Consider the following 19,666-nt stretch of genomic DNA (forward strand, 5'->3'; position numbering starts at 1 on the left):
TTCTCTCCCCGCCCCTCGCGTCGCCCCGTAAGAAGAGCCGCCGACGCGGAAGGGGCGGGGTGGGGGGGGCTGCCGGACGTGGGGTCGCGCTCCCGGTCGAGCGGGCGCGGGCGGGGTCAGAGGTCACGGCGCGGGCGGAGTACGGGGATCTCCGGCGGCCGAGAGCCCCGGTGGCTCAGAGCGCGCCGGACCTGGGGCGGGCTCCGGGAGGCCCGGCGCGGGGCTTCAGGTTGCCGGTGTGTGGCACGGTCATGGAGACGGGGCCCGCGGGAGCGAGGAGGGGCCGCCCTTGGCTTTCCCAGAGTCCCTCGGGGCGGCCCCGCGCCCTTTGACCTCCCGCGTCCCGCCTCCGGGTAGGGCCGCGGTCCTGGGAGCGGTGCCACGCCCACGCGCGACCCACAGACACGCGCGCGCACAGCGGGAGTGATGGGGGGCGGCCGTGGACTGGGAAGGACTGCAGCCGCGGCACGTGACGGCGGGTGCAGGCGCCCGCTCTGTGACAAATGAGAGAATCCTGCCAAGACTCGCGCCAACCGAGGCGGAGTGAAGCAGGAGAACCTGGGGAACGATTCCCGCAGCAGCAACATCATCAAATAACCCAAAACCGGGAAACTCAAGAATGATGGACAAAGCGGCGACTTCGCGTGACTCCAGCACGCAAGTGATACATAGCCCAGAGGCTTCCTGGAAGAGGGGATTGAAATTCAAGGTGCCAAATGAAACGACCTTTTTGGACACCACCGTGTAGGTATTGTAGTAGATGATAAAAATATTTTGTTTTTCTTTCAGTCTAATGGAGAAAGGTTAAGAGGAAAAGAGAGGAGCCAGAGAATAAGTTCCTAAAGAGAACCCTACAGAAAGAGGATCCTTGGAGGACTTTAAATTGACAACATACACAACCAGGTCTGATTTGAAAGTAACTTGACTTTATTAAATGATTCACAACTTTGTGTCTAATCCCATTTTTTTTCTGTTCTACTTTGTACATGGGAGTGCTCATCTTATTTAGTATACTTTAAGTTCAGCATTTTTTTTTAGGTTTTAGCAAAGCAAATGGGGTTAAGTGACTTGCCCAAGGCCACACTGCTAGGTAATTGTTAAGTGTACTTAACAGTACTCAGGTACTCCTGACTCCAAGGCTGGTGCCCTTATCTACCACACCACCCAGTCTCCCCAGTTGATCATTTAAAAAAAAAAATCCAAATGCTGACTGAGTTGGCTACTTAACATAGAAATAATCTATTGGTATCAGTTTGTTTTGCATTTGTCCTTTGCTAGAAATTGTACCTTCCCCATCATTAAAACAGTCAATCAGCAGAAATTCATTAAAGTCAAAAATATGGTTAATAGGGTTCCTGCCCTCAAGGAACTCAAATTCTATGGAAAAGCACAACATAAAAATAACTATATTCACATGACATATCTGTATATGTATCAGTGTAATTTACATATGAGATATGTACAGTATAAGTAGGTCATTTAAGTAGGAAGAACGTTTATATAGGCTTGAATCTTACAAGAAAATTGAATTTTTTTAGATGGACAAGAAACAGGGAAAGTTACAGACCATCAAACTAAGTGAAAACAACTTGCATCCTGGTTGGAAAGTAGTAATTTTCTGGGTATTACTAAATAACTGGTCAAACTCTTAAGAGGAATCTTTTGTTCTCCATCTTCTCAGAATCGTTCAGAACTTGTGCAGTTTCCTTCTTCCTTATAGAATGAGACTCAAAAGCAAAAAACAACCCAGAGTCTTTCATGACTGTACTTGTGATCTCAAAATGTTAGAGCTCATTTGATAGATGAGGAAACAGTTTGAGTGAGGTAGGATGATTTACTGAAGCTCACTCAGCTAGTTAGTGACAGATGGAGCTTAAAAGTTTCAACATCAGTACTCTGCACCATTGGGAACAAAGGGGATTCTAAACCATTCAGTAGCATACCACATAGTGGCTTAGAAAACCACATATTAATATCCATGTTCTGTTTTATTCATTTTAACTATTTCCCAATTCAACTTTAATCTGGTTTGGGCTGCCCTGAGGAGTATTGCTGGCCTCATTGTAGCCTCAATGGCAGACCTCCTTATTATCACTCTTAATAAGTTAAGATTTCTGAGTCCTGAGGGCACCCTCTGTGACAGAGGAGATAATCTCCCACAGCATGGTCACTCAATTTCTAAATTTCTAAAATGAGCTTACTATGAATACCTGAGATCCTCTTGATCATTTCAGTATATTATTCTTGTTCTCCCAGCCACCAGACCTGGACCCTCCAGAACTTTATCACCTTATTAGATGGTTAGTCAACTATCTTTTCTCCTAGCTCTTTCTTCAGTTCAGCCTTAATGCCTTTTTCATGTGAATCTTAAAGCAGCATTTCCCAAATAATAAATAATCCCCTGTAGTTTTATAAGCACCTTCACATCCAGTGAAGTTCCTAGCATTGTAGTAGGTGCTTAATAAAAACTTCATGAGCTTTGACATCCAAGGAAACTCAGCATACCTAAGAAGTAAACAGGGACCATGTTATTATCCCCACGTTAGAAATCAAGAAAGTGATGTCCTGAGCTGTTAAAATGTGCATTTATCTAAGGTCTCGGGGATGGTAAGGAACATAACCACGATTCAAATCTTGCTCTTCTAAATCTAAATTCATTTCTCTGTTCATTATACCGGAAAATTTCCCTGGCTTTCTATTTCATAGGAAAAAAATTGCAGACTGTAGCCAGGCACTCAAGGCCTCATCTTCCTGTGGTACAAAATGAAATTTCAGAATGAGTCATAAAAGGGCTAGTTAGTACATATCTAAAAAAGGAAGCAGCAAATCCCAGAGAGTCTGCAGGGCTTCATCAGAACAAGTTGTGCCAAACTTATTTCCTCATTTGACAGTGACTGCTGGTAGAGATCAGGGAAATATTTACAGATAAAGTTATTTCAATTTTAGCAAAGCATTTGATAAAGTATTACATGTTTCTCTTATGGAAAAACTGGAAATATGTGGGTTAGGTGATAGTATAATTAAATGAATTCAGAATTGGTCAAAAAATAATGACTCAGAGTAGTTAAAAATGGTTCAATATCTACATGGAAGGAGGTCTTCAATGAGGTGCCCCAAGGATCTGAGCTTATCCCTGGCTATCTTAACATTTTTGTCAAAGACTTGGCTCAAGACATAGTTGGAATGAACACTTGTCATTCAGGTGTCATAAAATTGAGGATAGCCAACAACTCATGCTGAGAGGGTCCAAAAAGTTCTCAACTGGCTAGAACATTGGGCCAAATTTAATAGAATGAACTTCTATGATAGGGATAAATGTAAAATCTCAAACTTGTGTGACATGTGTGAGCTTGAATTGAATTCACCAGTACAAGATGAGTGGAGACATCATTAGATAGCAGTTTGTTCAAAAAAGGTCTTTGGTAGACAGACTTATTTTGATAGTGCAGTAAACTATGGCAATTCTAGAAGCTAATGTGATTTGGGGCTAGCATAAGGTTAGTTGTTAGGCATCCTATCCTGCACTTTCAACAGAGCACATCTGTTGGCCCCACATGGAAAAACATTTAAGAAGAGCATTGATAAACTAGAGAGAACTCAGGAAGGTAACAAGCATGGTGAAGAGCCTTGAGTCTGCCATAAGAGGATCAGCTGAGCGAATCAGGAATAGTTAACCTTAGGAAGGGATGATTTAGAAGGGACAATGAGAATTGACTTCAAGTCCATGACAGACTGTCATGTGCAGGCAGGACTCAATTTATCTTGGGTAGCAGGGGGAAGAATTGGAGCAATGCTGAGACATTCCAAAAAGGCAAATTTATCCTTGAAATTGGGGGGGGGACAAAATCCACCACTACAAGGCAGATGTTCCTCCTTGCAGGTCTCCAGGCAGTCAAGATAATGCCTTAATGCATGTGTGGTAATGAGCAATCCTTTTGTAGTATTGATTGGATAAATGGATGCTTTTAGAGAACATTTAGAGTTCTGTGAAGGGGTTGTACTAGATGATGATTAGGATCCCTTTTAACTTTAATGTTTTAAGGCCCACCATCAATCACAGTCCATCTTTCTAACTTTTACCATGTACCTTTATGAATCCTGTAGTCCATCAGGTTCACCAAGTCACATTTAATTAGTCCATGCACATCTTACCCTATCTATATCCATGACTTTACTTGGTAGCACAAGTTGCTAGAGTTCTGGACTTGGATTCAGGCAGACCTGAGTTCAAATCCACCCTCAGATATTCACTACCTGTGTACTCCTGGGCATCTCTATCTGCCTCAATTAGATCTCCAGAATTAGAAGATCATGTTTGCAAAGTGCTTTTTCTTTTTTTATGTTTCATTTGTTTCCATTTATTGGTTTATTGGGGATTTGGTAGGTCATGTATGTCAAAAAAATTAATACCAATGATATATTTGAGATTTAGGATCAAGCTTGTCAGAAACATTTTTTATTAAATTTGCCATTATTATGTATCCAGTCAAGAGATATCCAAAATGATATCATCTCCCATGTCCTCTAATATTCAAGAAATAATTCCTTCCAGAAACAGTTCACACAAAGATTGAAAAGTTTTTCCCTATTACCATTAGCTTAACTTTTAATTTCAAAGAGGACACTCCTCTTAAAAGGCCCAAGGTTCAGATTTTAATCTCTTCTAGGAATTGAGGAAGTAATAATCTTATCTAGCAAAGAATTAAGTTTCTACCCATGATCCATCTCAAAGAGTTTCTGTTCACTTGGGGAAAGGACAAATCTGGAAAGGGTCTTGGGCTCAAGATATATTGTTTCTTATGTCTAGAAACTAGGCTTTTAAGAAAAAAACTGCTTCCATTACTTACAATTGAAGTTTCCCGATCCTACATCAAGATGACAAGACTTATTAATAAGGGATCACAGAATTGAGAAATTGTAAATTTTTAAGTAAGAAAGATGAAGCCCAAAGTTGTTAATTAAATTATTCTATGTCAAACCTAGCAAGGGAGCGATATTTAAGATCATTCCAGCGTGAAGTCATGGAGACACTCTACATCCCACACCAGATCCAGCACTGTTTCCTCCTTGTGTGATCCTTCCATTTCTTGAACACTAAATAGTCCTTAAAATCCAGTCTTTCCAGAACCAACAAAGATGATCATGGTTCAGGCTCAATTTTGAACTGCTAAGCTACAGAGAATTTCTGGGGGTCCTGCCAGTCCTGTCCTCTATCCTTTTACAAAGCTCCTGGGAATAGAGATCTGATTTTTCCAGATGGTAGAAAGATGAAGCAGAATTTTGTCAGAAATGATGATATGCTCTGACATTCTACATTTCAACTAACCTGGCCTATTTCACTTCTCAGTTGTGAGCTTTGCCCTAGACTGTTCCCCAGGCTGGAACACTGTTCTGGACTCGACTCAGAATTTTTGTCATCAAGATCTGGCACTTCAGGTGCCATTTTTTTTCTATGAAACCTCCCTTTATCTTCCCAATTTGAAATGTTCTCTCTTTCCATGATTATATTACACTGTCTTACCTAGGTATAAAGATTGTATCCCAAATGCAAGCTCCTTGAGGGCAGGATGTTTTTCATTTTTGTTTCTGAATTCCTAGACATTTAGTAAACTTATTGGATTGAAAATATTCTTTTGATGAAAGGTTGAAATTATCTGTAAGATACATCTAATTTTTCCCATAGGATGATTCCTGGTCAAGCACAACTGAACATTCTTTACCCTCAATATTTGTCCAGGATACTATGAGAAATAAGCCTGGTGAGAGTCAATAACCAGAATAAGTTCTGCTCCTAATTCCTGTATTCATCAATAATTTCTGGTACTTTTTCTTCAAACTAGCTTCCAGCATGCCTAGGGTTGATTTTCTTCTTGGATGCATATGGCCCACAGCATCCATACTACTTCCACTGAAACATATGACTTGCAAACTTTGGGACAGTTTTAGTGTGGGTGATCTCCTTGGATCAAGAATTTAAACATCTCCAATTACAAATGAATTGGAAAAATGAACAGCAGCCTGGAGATAATCTCCAAAGCCTACACTTGCTCAATCAATTCCTTTCTCAAAGTGACTGTCATTATCTGAATTAGAAGCACAAGGGTCTATATAGCTAAAATGAAATTCTTCCTTTAATGTCTTGATTTTCTTCTTTCCTGATTATGTTTGTCATTTGTGAATAACTGAAAGACTTGTTCTTCATTTTAAATAATTGTGATTGCTACAATAATAGGTCATCATCTATGTTCAGAGCCTTAGCTATCAATTTTTGTTCCTGGGGCAAGAACCACAAAAATTTGATCAGGGTAAACATCCAAATGGTGATTGGGCAGGCCATGAAAGGGGAAAGTCCATGGAGGAATTTACCTGGAAGTGAAACAGATGGAGAAAAAAGCTTTCACTATCTGGTAGTCTTAAATTTTAAATAATAATTGTTGCCAGCAATGTGTTAAGCTCAGTTGTTAGTAAAGTGTTGCAATTGCTATATTCACCTTACAAAGTTTTTCACCCCAGACTAAGTCTATTCACCCTAGCTATTTGTCTATCCTGAGTACCTCAGTAAACCTTAGCATGGTTTGTTGGTTTTAATCACTGCTCTGCAGCAGAGTTGCTTTGTTGCTTGGTTGGTTTTTGAGGGAGAATGAATACAGAAGGGATGGCAAGGATTGGGAGGGAAATTGGAAAACTTTCACAGAGACTCTTGGAAAAGAACATGTCTTGGAGCAACAATTTCTTCTAATTTTATATTTGCAATATCCTTACCCATCCCCTCTTCTGTTTTTCTATTTCTTATTTTCATCATTTCTCACTTGGATGTTGCCATTGTCTTTCTTTTTTTCATACAATAATTTTATTTTTTAAATCTAAATATTTTATTTACCGGTTTTTACAACTACATGCAATGGTAGTTTTTGCCAGTCATTTTGTTTTGCAAAACTTTGAGTTTCACAATTTTTCTCCCTTCCCTTCCACCTCCCTGTGACAGGAAGCAATCTGATATAAGCTCTATATTTATAACGATACTAAACATAGATCAATATTGAACATGTTGTGAGAGAAGAAATCAGATACAAACAAAAAAAATTAGAGAGAAAAAAATAATATACATAAGACAACTTTTAAAAATTGGAAATAATAAGCTTTGGTCTTCATTGGTCATTCCTTCTCTGGATATAGATGTTATTTTCCATCACAAGTATCTTTTGAGATTGTCTTTGATTCTTACACTTCTGAAATAAACAGGTCAATCATGACTGATCATCACCCCATGTTGATATTAATGTGAACAATGTTCTGGTTCTGCTCACTTCACTCAGCATCAATTTATACAAGTCTGTCCAGGCTTTTCTAAAATCCCATCCCTCATGATTTCTTATAGAACAATGGTGTTCCATCACATTCACATACCACAGTTTGTTTAGCCATTACCCAATTGATGGGCATCCCCTCAATTTCCAATTCTTTGTCACTACAAAAAGAACTGCTATGAATATTTTGTACATGTGGGGTTTTTACCCTCTTTCATGATCTCTTCAGGATACTGATCCAGTAGTGGTATCGCTGGTTCAAAGAATATATACAGTTTTATTGCCCTTTGGGCATAATTGCAATTGCTCTCCAGAAAGGTTGGATCAGTTTACAACCCCACCAACAATGCATTAGTGTCCCAGATTCCCCATATCCCCTCCAACATTGATCATTTTTCTTTTCTAGTTATATTGGCCAATCTTTGAGATGTGAGGTGATACCTCAGAGATGTTTTAATTTGTATGTCTCTAATCAATAATGATTTAGGGCAATTTTTCATGACTATAGATAGCTTTGATTTCTTTGTCTGAGAATTGCCTTTCCATATCCTTTGGCCATTTATCGATTTTTTTTTAAATTTGATTCAGTTCTCTATTGTATTTTAAAAATGAGTCCTTTGTCAGAAACACTCATTGTAAAAATTGCTTCTCAATTTACTACATTCCTTTCAATCTTAGTTGTAGTGGTTTTATTTGTGCAAAATCTTTTTAAATAGAACATAATAGAAATTATCCAGTTTGTTATTTATAATGTTCTCTATCTTCTTTGGTCATAAACTGCTCCCCTTTCCATTGATCTGACAAGTAAACTATTCCTTGTTCTAATATTCTCCTAATATTATAATATTACCTTATATGTCTAAATCTTGTACCTATTTCAATCTTATCTTGGTATATGGTGTGAGATGTTAGTCTATGCCTAATTTCTGCCATTCTTTCTTCCAGTTTTCCTAACAGTTTTTATTGGAGTTAATTTTTACCCCTGAAGCTAGAATCTCTCAATTTAAAGAATAGTAGATTACTAGTCATTTCTTGCAGTCTCTTTTGCACTTAATCTATTCCACTAATCCTCCACTCTATTTCTTAACCGATACCAAAAAGTTTTAATGTGTTGCCACTGTCTCTTAAAAGTTCTCCTGCCTCTACTTTCTTTTTGCTTAATCCTTCATACTGTACTTTTCTAACTCATGTTTACAACTCATGAGTTGTGTTCACTCACTGTTTGACTGGGATATGAGGGACCTTTATATGGTGGTCATCCTCACTCTCTATATCCCTGAGTACTTAGCCAATAACCTCAAACATTCATGGATGGCTTCTAATTTATAACATCAAATGCTGGCCCTTCAGTGGTCATCTTCACTTTTCTGTATCTGACACTTATCACCCTTGTGGCACATCAGGAGCAATGCTAATCAGGACTCTACTCTCTCTTCTAGCACAACAATCCAAGGCATAATTCAAGCCACAGTCATACTGTGAGGGAAGGCCTGATGGATGTGGGAAGTCCTTCCTTTAATACATTCTAGCACTTAATGAATATATTCGGGGGGGGGGGGGGTTGCCTTTGGTTCCATGAGGTTAAGTGATATGAGTAGGACCACAAGCTACTAAATGTTGGATCTGGAGCCCAGATGTTACTGCCTCCAAGGTCAGCACTCAATCTACTATCTTAAGCTGATTGTCAAACAACAGTGCCTCCTGAAAATAATGGCAATTTCTTATGGGAATCCAGTTTGGGGAAGTGATATTATTTATCTCAGAACTTGCTTCAGGACTTATGCCAATGCTTATGGTAATCTGGATGTGTTCTTGAAGCTGGCAAGGCAATCCTACTTTCTCAATTTCTCTGTTTATGACATAGTTTTTTCCTTTCTTCCTTAAAAATGTAATCAGGGGACAGCTAGGTGCGCAGTGGATAGAGCACTGGCCCTGGAGTCAGGAGGACCTGAGTTCAAATCCAGCCTCAGACACTTTAAAAATTGCCTAGCTGTATGACCTTGGGCAAGACACTTAACCCCATTGCCTTAAATAAATAAAAACATTTTTTAAATGTAATCAATCTCTTCAAGAATTCAGTATTTGAGAAGAGAGGGGTTGAAAGTATTTGCTTTCCACATGTCTTCTTCATATTCCTCTAGGAAATTTGGACAGTACCATCAACTCTGAAAATATACATGGTAAAGCATCGGCACTGTCATCCCTCCCAAACATTCAATATCCTATACCTGTATGCCTGCCTAGAAACTCCAAAGCAGTCCTATTCAAGGTATCATAATCAGTGGGATTTACAAAACCATAGGGCTCCTCACTGATCTACTTTTAATAAATGGAAATCCTTAGCTCATTCTTAAATGACAATATACCACAAAAAAAAAATGTGTACTGGATATACAGCCTGCCTTAATATTTGCAGGTAGTTCTAACCAATTTATTTATTTCAAAGTCAGGTGGTATGAACTTCAAAGGATAATCATGGATCAGCTCCCAAAACATAACTCATACCAAAGATTATCAGAATCCAAAGGTCTTGGGTTTGCTTTGTAGAATTTTCTCATTCTTTTGGTTCATAGAACTTTTGAGGTCTTTTACTTGGATTTAAGGAATTTGCAAAAGAATCATAATGTCCAGTATTGGAAGTGACAAGTGCTTTTGTTGTTCTTAAAGGAAGTCTACATAATTTAGTTTCAGACACACAAGTGAGCAGAGAACAGGAGATAGGTACAACAGGAATGGAATATTAAGACAAACTTCATGAAACTGACACTTCCAAACCAGGCTAATCTATGGACTCCACATACTAGAGCCAATGTTGATGCCCTCAAACTAAGGCTGTGCTTACTTCATCAACACACATATTAAAATTGGAACAATACAAAGCAGATTAGGATGGGCCCTACACAAGGATGACATGCAAATTTGTGAAGCAAACTAAGGCAATGGGATACTGACTCCCCACAGAAAGTTTGGAGGCTGATGATCCTAGAATAGAATTGTATGTCATTGAAAAGTCTTGGTTAAAATATTATCATTTCTTTAATTTTTTTAAAAATCATGAGCTTAGGGCGGCTAGGTGGCGCAGTGGATAGAGCACCGGCCTTGGAGTCAGGAGTACCTAAGTTCAAATGCAGCCTCAGACACTTAATAATTACCTAGCTGTGTGGCCTTGGGCAAGCCACTTAACCCCATTGCCTTGCAAAAAAAAAACCCCTAAAAAAAAAATCATGAGCTTAAAAATACCAAAAAACATAAAATTTTCATATTCTAAGAAAAATAGGATTATATATGAAGTAATGAATCTCAATTTCACAGAATTTTGTGTTTTTCAAGAGTGTATTAAATTTCACACAAAAGTACCAACACTGTCCTGCTTAAATGTGTCTCTTGAACGTTATTCAGATCTGTATATTTTTTCACTAAGACTGAAATGCCAAGTTTTCTGGACTGTAACAAGTTTCCACCAGTGAATCTGGGAAAATGGGTGTACAGTATTCTGACTACCATATGCCAAGACTCACCTCCCTTCGAAAGCATTAGTTCATGTGATATTACCAAAGGAAGTCAACAAAACTAAGACTTTACATGAGCAATGAAATCTCAAACATTTATAAATCCTCACAAGAGAAAAGATTTCGACCTAGAATCTTACTATTTAGTTACTATTTAGACCAATCTTCATTTCTGATTTGAAGAAATTAGGGATCAAATTGCCCTAATTTTGTCCAGAGTCACTTGATAAATAAGCATACCAGAAAGTGTTTGATCCCAGATCTTTCTGACTTCAAAGTCAGCATTCTGAGTACTTTGACATAGTGCTGTTTCTCATATAGGAACCCCTTAGTTCAATTTTCTCTCTATTATCCCAACCCTCCAAAGTCCTGTCCTGCCTTGACCTACCTCTTACTACCCAATAATAATAGCTGCCATTTACATGGCACTTTATAGTTTACTTAAGGTGAAAATGAGGCAACATGGTTGAGCTCCAAGGCAAACAATTGAGGTGAGTTACTAAATTAGTAACCCAGTTCAAAGACTCTCATTTGGCAGGTGAGCAACCTGATGAGAAAGGAAGCAAATGGCTTGAGGACAGGAATCAAGAATTATCCAAAGCAGAGACTGTGTTTTGGGCAGAGAGAGCCATTGAAGGATATACAAGAGCAAGATAATTTCTAAGGTCACTGGCTAATTCAGCATTTCTCCTTGTTCTGAGAGGTCTGGTGATGTTCTTGGCTTCCTTGTCTTCATGGTATATGTTCGGGGGCTTTAAACAATGCTGACAGAAGAGAAGTCAAAACTTGAAGCTGGGTAACTAGATATGTACTAGTCCCATGGACAGAAATAGGGGATTCAGAAGGCGTTGGAAGTTTGGGGGTGGGGAAGTATAAAAATAACCACTTTGATTCCGAACATGTTTGTTAGCACAGCAGGGCAAGCAAGGCAGCAGAAATGTAGATGTGGAAGGAAGCAGGTATGGCCATTCCCCTTGGAGCAGTGCTCTGCTAGGCATATGCCCTCACAGGCTGCTGGCAGGCATTGTATTTTAAGCTTCCATTTTATAATTTTAACAAAAAGCATCTTAGGATGAGGAGAGAAGTAGTGAGATGATATGCTCAGTGCAATAAGGCCATGGGGTTGGGGCCATCCTGGGGGCACCAGTGTTCTACCCATCTCTGAGTCTCAGTGTTGATGTTCCCATCTTTGGGGACTGGAAATCAGGAGAATGAGTTGTATTTGTTTTCCTCCCCTGGGATCCCGGTCTGTCTGTGGTCAGGTTGGTTGGCTTCCCCAAAGGATGGGTACAGGTGGTGCTGTTTGGGTGGAGTCTGTGACAACTAAAGATTAAGTAGATTAAAATGCCTTCCTGTTAAGCCATGTCTGAGCTCATTCCTAGGGTTACTGGGTGTCTGAGGGAGGTGAAGAGGCCACTGGGTTTTTACCAGTAGGATGGGAGCAGCTTCCTCTACAGTCTTGGAGGGGTTGATTTAGGTGGCACATGAATGAGTGAGCAGCTGCAGGAGCCACAGGGGGTGATTGGTTCTCCTGCGGTGGCCAAGCTGCCGCCAGAGCCTGCCATCATCTCCTGGCCCTCTTCCCAAGGACAGGGGAAACTATGCTTGCCTTCCTGGGCTAGTGAGAACTGGCATGGAAAACCAGCTGCTAGAGACAGCATGGGGGAGCTGGGGTTGAATGCCAGGATTGACCCTGGGCAAGTCACTTAGCCTCCTTGGTCCTCAGGGATTAGATCAGATGGCCCCCAAGGTCCCAGCCAGCTCTCAAGCTCTAGATCATCCTTGTGTATTGAAAACTAGAGATTGACTGACTTGGAGTGGGCTGTCTGCACTTGGAGTGGGAAAAGGAGCCCCCTGCTGGACAGCTCTCAGAAGATGTAGGCCAAGCCTAAGAGTTGAGGAGCATCATGATGCATTGGGATGAGGTGAGTATCATTCAAGGACAGACCTGGGGTCATTTCCTATCTCTTGACACTTGTTGGCTGTGTGTCCCTGAGCACTTACTTTACCTAACCTCCCAGGCACCAGTGCAGCTCTCTTAAGACTAGAAATTACAAAGCACTGAATTACTGCTCTGCTGGAGGAAGATCCTCCACCAATGAAATCAATAACAACAATAAAAATCACCTCTTTTTCCACCACAGGAAAGGTTGTGGTGACTGGCACATTGGATACAGGCCAGTGAGACTACTCTTTAGTCAAAGACAGAAAGTCATTCTAGCAAATAAAGACTACCTTGGTCTGGGAAGATAAAGTCTTAGGACTGCTGAATGAGGAAATTCCAAAGCAATTTGAACCAGACTCCTGTCTAAATGATTAAATGGTGACCATCCTGGAACAGATGATCTGAGGAAAGGAGGGACCAGATTTACTGATGAGAAAATGAGAGGAAACTGCTGAAGAGACAGCAAAGCCCCTCGCTATGAAGGTAAGGGTTAGCTAGAGAAGCTATCAGGGACCCTAGATAATATGTCCCACAAACATGAATGAATATAAACTAGCAATGAAGGAATGAAGGCTAGTTTAGTTTTTACCATGTTCTAGACCCTGGGCTAAATGCTGGAGATACAAACAGAAAAAGAAAAATTCTGTTTCAGAAGCTTGCATTCTAATGTGGGGAAAGAATGAATGTAGGAGATCTAGGTAGCACAATGGATAGAGTAGTGGGTCTGGAGTCAAAAAGATTCATCTTCTTGAGTTCAAATATGACCTTGGACACTTAGTAGCTATGCCACCATGGGCAAGTCACTTGACCTGTTTACCTCAGTTTCCTCATCTGTAAAATGAACTGAAGAAGGAAATGTCAAACCCCTCCAGGATCTTTGCCAAGAAAACCCCAAATAAGGTCAGGAAGAGTCAGACAACTGACAGAAGAGAAGTCAAAGCTTAAAGCTGGGTGACTAGATGTGTACTAGTCCCATGGACAGAAAAAGGGGATTTAGAAGGCGTGGAAGTTTGGGGGTGGGGAAGTATAAAAATAACCACTTTGATTTTGAACATGTTTGTTAGCACAGCAGGGCAAGCAAGGCAGCAGAAATGTTAATGTGGGAAGGAAGCAGGTATGGCCATTCCCCTTGGAGGAGTGCTCTGCTAGGCATATGCCCACACAGGCTGCTGGCAGGCATTGTATTTGAAGCTTCCGTTTTAAAATTTTAACAAAAAAAAAGCATCTCGGGATGAGGAGAGAAGTAGTGAGATGATATGTTCAGTGCAATAAGGCCATGGGTTCGGGGCCATCTTGGGGGCAGTTATTTCTAAAAATGACTGAATAACAACAATGTAATGGAGTAGTAACAAGGGAAGAGAGAAGTCATAGACATGGTGAATGAAACTGAGTTATGTACCCTTTTTAGGAGCAATGATAAAAGTGATATAATTACTGTTCACAAAATAAGTTTTCATGGAAGGTCCCTCAGTTGAGTAGCTGAGATGGATTAGATGTAGTGAACTCTCACTAATCCGCAGAGGCTCAAGAATAGAGTCGTCAAGGAAGGTAAAGAGGAGAAGGTAGGAGACAGGAGCATCAAGGTAAGAAGGTAGCAGGGGCCAGATGGACATGGTGAGCTCTGTGACTCACTTATGATAAGATGAGAGAACCAATAGAAAGACAAAGTCTGCAATTAATGGTCAGCCTTAAAAGGCCTTTCAGGGAATATTGATTCTGGACATGACATGGCCTATCCTTCTTTTGCAGCAAGCTGCAGTCACTTGGTCCAGTTTGGGAGACAATTGCCTGGTAATCAGAGGTCATAAACAAAGTAACATTTTCCTGGAATTGGGATCAGTTGGTAAAAGAGGAATGTCACTGCAATGGAAAATAATCTCATAGTGAGAAGTTTCAGTGGGAAACTGATCCTGAGGAGGAAGATTAATAAGGGGAAAAAAGCCCCATTAAAATAACTTGACAAATAGTCTGGACCCAGATTAGGTGATTTCACAACAGGGTTCATTCATATTCTATCTCTGTATAACTTCAGATAAGCCACTGACTTCTTTGAACTTCACTTTCCTTATTAATAAAAATAGGCTTGATTAAGTGTCCTTGAATCAGAGTTTCCAAGTATTTTTTTCAGCAATTTCTATGTGGGCACAGTGGTAAACTCTGGGGACACAAAGAGAAAGCAAAAACAGTTCCTGTCTTCAAAATTCTGGCTTTGTAATGGGATGGATCAGGTTTTTGCCTTCTGACTCTAAGTAGAAGAAAGAAGAATTTGCTTTATTTTTTATAAACTTTGAGGAATAGTTGAATATCAGACTGAGTCCACTCTCTCAAAATCACTTAGTATATTTTTGTATTAATGGATCTGTGTATAAATTACCTCCTTCCAGTTGAATGTAAGTTTCCTGAAGGCAGGAAGTATTTTTCATTTTCCATCCCTTGAATGCCATGACTATCCTGTGTAGATTGAGCTCCAAGGAAGCAGTGAAGAATATGCAAAAGAGGGGAGAAATTTGCAAAGGAAAACTTTGCCTTTGGGAGTGGGTTGTGAAGTTCTAATTTTTATGCAAGCAATATCCAAGATGTCCTCTGTTAGAATGAGTAGAAAATTGCCCAACTGGAGATGGGGGTTGAAGCCCCTCGAAGTTGATATGAGGACACAATTGGTAAGGTTGTTTTCAAGTGGGAAGAACAGGGTAAGATGGTAGAGCATTCTGGTCCTGAAGAACTACAAGTCAATAAATCAATCAGTATTTTTAAAAAACTTTCAACCATATGTGTCTGGGCTGTGCTACTGTTTGGGAATCCAAATACAAAGACTGAAACAACTCCTCCCATCAAGGAACTTAATTCTAGCAAAGAGAGAACAAACACATCTAAGTATATGCAGAATAGACAGAGAATAAATACAAAGTCTAGGGAGAGGAGGCAGGGCATCTGGAAAAGCTTGAGTTGTATCTTGGAGGAAGAGGGCTATGCTATGGCATGGGGTTGTAGAGGGGGTACATTTCTGGAATGATGCAGAGGCATAGAGGTGGAAGAGCTGAGGCAAAGTGGGAATTCAGGATAACACTGAAGCCTTGAGTCTGGGAGATTGGCCTAATTGCCTTGGTAGAAGCAAAGAAATTTGGAAGGGGGAGAAGGTTAGGAGAGAGGGAATTGGATTGGTTTTGGACATTGTGAGTTGGAAACTTTTCAGACTTTCATTGTGTAATGTCCAATGGACAAATGGTTATTCAAGCTGATGACCAAAGTTCTGTTATAAATCTCTAAGTCTGTGATTCACGCCTAATCATGTCTTCCTCTGATGCCAGATTATGGACACAGATGGCCTTGGGTTTTCAAAGGCTATGACTGTAATGTAAAATTTGATAGATCCTACCAACAAGGTAACCTGATCATAGGTTTGGTAGTGTTAAACCTCTAAGACTTAATAGATATTTGTTGATTGACTGACTGGCTCTATATCTATAGCTAAGTTGGAAGAAGCCTTTTACTAGAAGGGTGGCTACCAATGATGGAGTAATTATTGATGAATTCAATTATTCATCCATTCATCCATCTATTTGTGTTTAAGCATAGGGCAGTTACAAGGTTTTCTTGCTGTATATTCTCTGCAATGTGTGTCCAATGGAGGGAAGTAGCCACATAACTAAGATGAAAGGTTCTTGAGGTGTTGAAGTCTGAGTGTTTGAAAGGGGGATAATGGACTGAGAGGTTTGCTTTACCCCTTACCCCATGTAAAATAAGGAGAGCAAAGGATAAATATGGGAGACAGAAGGGAAAGCAAAGAAGGCGGAGAGGAATAGGAGAGAAATGATGGGTAGAACAGATACAGGAAAAGGGGGGAGTGGGTTGAACAATAATCTCTGGGCAAATTCCTTTTATGAACTTGATGTGATTCCCAGTGAAGTCAGCCTGGAGTCCTAGAAAGAACATGAAGCTCAGAGTGGGAAGGCCTTCATAGAGTTCTGACTCTCCTATTAGTGAACTGTGTGACCTTAGCCAAGTCACTTCCCCATTTGGGCCTTAGTTACCTCTTTTGTAAAATGACAAGATTGGACTAGATGATCTCTCAGGTCTCCTGCAGCTCCAAAAATGGCGAATGTGATGTCAGGTTTAGAAGAACTCCAGGGATGTCACCAGGCAGCTTTTGGAAGCAAAAATAAAGTCACCTCCCTGAAAACCTTAAAGATGCAGAGAAGGGCAACCCTGCCTCCTCCCCCATCTGCTCAAACTCCATTTACTCCCTATAACCAAAAGAATTGCAAGCTTTAGACCCATAATCTTTGTCATTGAAAGTAGTAGTTCATACTTAAGTGAAAGCACCAATCTTTCAAAGTATCTAATTATATACTTCTAGGATCCCTGATTTCATTGGTGAATATACTTGATCTTTTACCATAAATTAAAATCCTTCTATCTTTTAGAAGAAAGTTTCTTAACTTGGGGTCTGTGAACTTGGGATTTGTTTGTTTTTTTAACATTTTGGTAACTTATTTTAGTATAATTGGTTTTCTTTGGAATTTCATGTATTTTATTTTATGTATTCAAAAACATAATTTTAAGAATAGACCCATAGGCTTCACTAAACTGCCAGAGGGTGGGTTCCATCTTAGGAGACTAGCTCATAAGTAGCTCTGGTCCCCTCAAAATTCATTACCTGGGGCAATGAATCTCTCTGAACTTAGCTAGCTGCTCTTTGGCCCAAATCCAGGCGGGCTGAAATTGCCATAGTTCTGTTGTGCCTGTGAAGTCTTCCAGAATTGCAGGTCACTGCTATATCACAATATATGTAAGGTGTCAGTTGAGGGACCATGGAAATGAAAGCTGTACCCAGAGTCTAGGACCTGCCTTCTAAGTACTCCATCCCTAGTCCAAAGCAAACAATTACAACCCTCATTATCACTTATCGAAATATAAACCAGGAACCTAATGCCTAATGATTTAGTTTCATTCTAAACATGGTAAGAAACATATGGCTCTTTAAAAATTTTATAAGTATATGCATGCATGTATGTATATATGTATTAAAAACCTCTTACTTCTCAGTGGCTATCCCCTTTACTATCCTCTATAGAATCCTCCTTTATAACAAATAAATACAATCAAGCAAACTGAATCACCATATTGGCCATGCCTGAAAATGTTTGCCTCCTTCCAGACCTATGGTCTCTACTGAGAGGAGAGATGCAAGGTTCAACTTCAGTCTTGTGCAGTCATGAATGACCAATGCATTGATCAGAATGCTGAAGATTATCAGGGGTGTTTTCCTTTATATTATGGTGGTCATTGTTTGAATTACTCTTCTCATACTATGTTTCTTTGTACAAGTCTTCCCAGACTTCTCTGAATTATTCATCTTCATTTTTCAGGCATCAACAATATCCTATTGTATTTATATGTTAATATTGGTCCAGATTGTTCCCAATCAATGGACACTCACTTTCTTTCCTATTCCTTATAAAAATTGCTATTATAGCTTTTTTTGTGCAGATGGGAAATTTTCTTCTGTCTCTGATATCCCCAGAGCCTATTTGCCTAATAGTACTCTCCAGATCAAAAATATTCTTTACACACTGGCCCCTTGTCTATCCTTGTTGATCGTTTTAATTGCCTGAATGTGTTAAATAAGCTTTATTATCTGTCTAAATGTTGGTTATTCAACAGACATTTATCATTTAAAGTATGACTTCACATTCCCAGAATCTAGGATTAGGTGGAGAGAGAAATTGCACAGGTCAAGTTAATTACTGAAAGTGGTTTTCCTCCTATCATTTCTACTTTTTTTCCCTTCAGGTTTAATTGTCAAAGATCAGTGTGACTCATCTGATTAAATGAACTTTAAATTGTGGGTTGCTACTGGGACCTGGAGTGGGACCTCTACTTATATAAAATTCAACTCAGCATTTGCAGAAGATCTAAATGAGGGAGGGAACGAGAGGCATTCCCTGATATTTAAATTCTTTTTCTCAGGAAGGTGCAGGGTAGCTGCATCATAGAATCACAGGTCTAGAGCTGAAAGTCAAAGGTCATCTTATCCTGTCCCCTCATTTTACAGATGAGGAAACTGAGATTCAAGGATGCTGGAGGACATTGACCACAAAGGCTGTAGGTGGTTGAACTGGAATCTGAACCCATGTCCTCTGACTCAGGGGTTAATGCTCATTTCACATCTCTAGACAATCTTCTTTCAAGTTTCAGCTAAAACCCTTCTTCATTCTAGTTGTCTTCCCTCTGTTGGTTATTTCCAATTTACCTTATACCTAAGCTTGCCTGTACAAAACTATTCACATGCTGTCTTTCCCATTCAGTGATGACCTCATTGAGGAATGGGTCTTTTACCTTTCTTTGTCTCCCCAGTTCCTGGTATGACACATAGTAGACACTGAATAGGTGCTGGCAAACTCATGGGTGCTGAGGTCTGGAGTCCTGTGCTTTCTGAAGCTACTGAGAGGGGCAGGATGGCCCTGGAGGGGCTCCAGTGAGAGCCAGGCTCCACAAAGGTTATTCCTGATCTGGGCCAGGCAGCAGGAGCCCCAAATTACTGCTGTGTACAACAGCTAGAGAGCTGTTGTGGGGCTGGCCTTATATGTGACACATCCCCCTCCTCAGGCCTAATGCCATCACACCAGACTCTCTGAATGGAAAGAAGAAAACTGTACTCTCATCACCTTCCACCAAGAGAGAAAAGAAGGCCATAGACACTGGCATCCCTTCCCAGCTTAGAAACCATCAGATGCTAGAAGCCCATCCCTCAGAGTCCCTGAGATCAGCGATTGTTGTGTTCTTTGTATTACTCTGCCTGGCTTCTAGTAGACACTTAGCAAAATGATTGATTGATTGATTCAATTCTAATGGATTCCATTAGGTTATTTTTGGTTCTGGAATGTAAGGCTACTTTATGGTAA

At 40.1% G+C, this 19,666-nt stretch overlaps 1 protein-coding gene and 1 non-coding gene across 2 annotated transcripts in view; both read left to right on the forward strand.

Moving 5' to 3' along the window:
• The first annotated feature begins 109 nt into the window (after positions 1-109).
• The window catches only part of CD276 (CD276 molecule), an 82,919-nt gene continuing 63,362 nt past the window's right edge, over positions 110-19,666 (forward strand). The window contains exons 1-2 of the mRNA XM_074232676.1: positions 110-709; positions 790-903. The gene's annotated coding sequence lies outside the window, so the exon portion shown is untranslated. The remainder of the gene's footprint in view (positions 710-789; positions 904-19,666) is intronic.
• On the forward strand, positions 10,142-10,248 carry LOC141523139 (U6 spliceosomal RNA). Its single transcript, XR_012478349.1, has one exon. It is a non-coding gene; the product is annotated as a U6 spliceosomal RNA (small nuclear RNA).

The sequence above is a fragment of the Macrotis lagotis genome, chromosome 4 (assembly GCF_037893015.1).
Source record: "Macrotis lagotis isolate mMagLag1 chromosome 4, bilby.v1.9.chrom.fasta, whole genome shotgun sequence".
Taxonomy (NCBI): domain Eukaryota; kingdom Metazoa; phylum Chordata; class Mammalia; order Peramelemorphia; family Peramelidae; genus Macrotis; species Macrotis lagotis.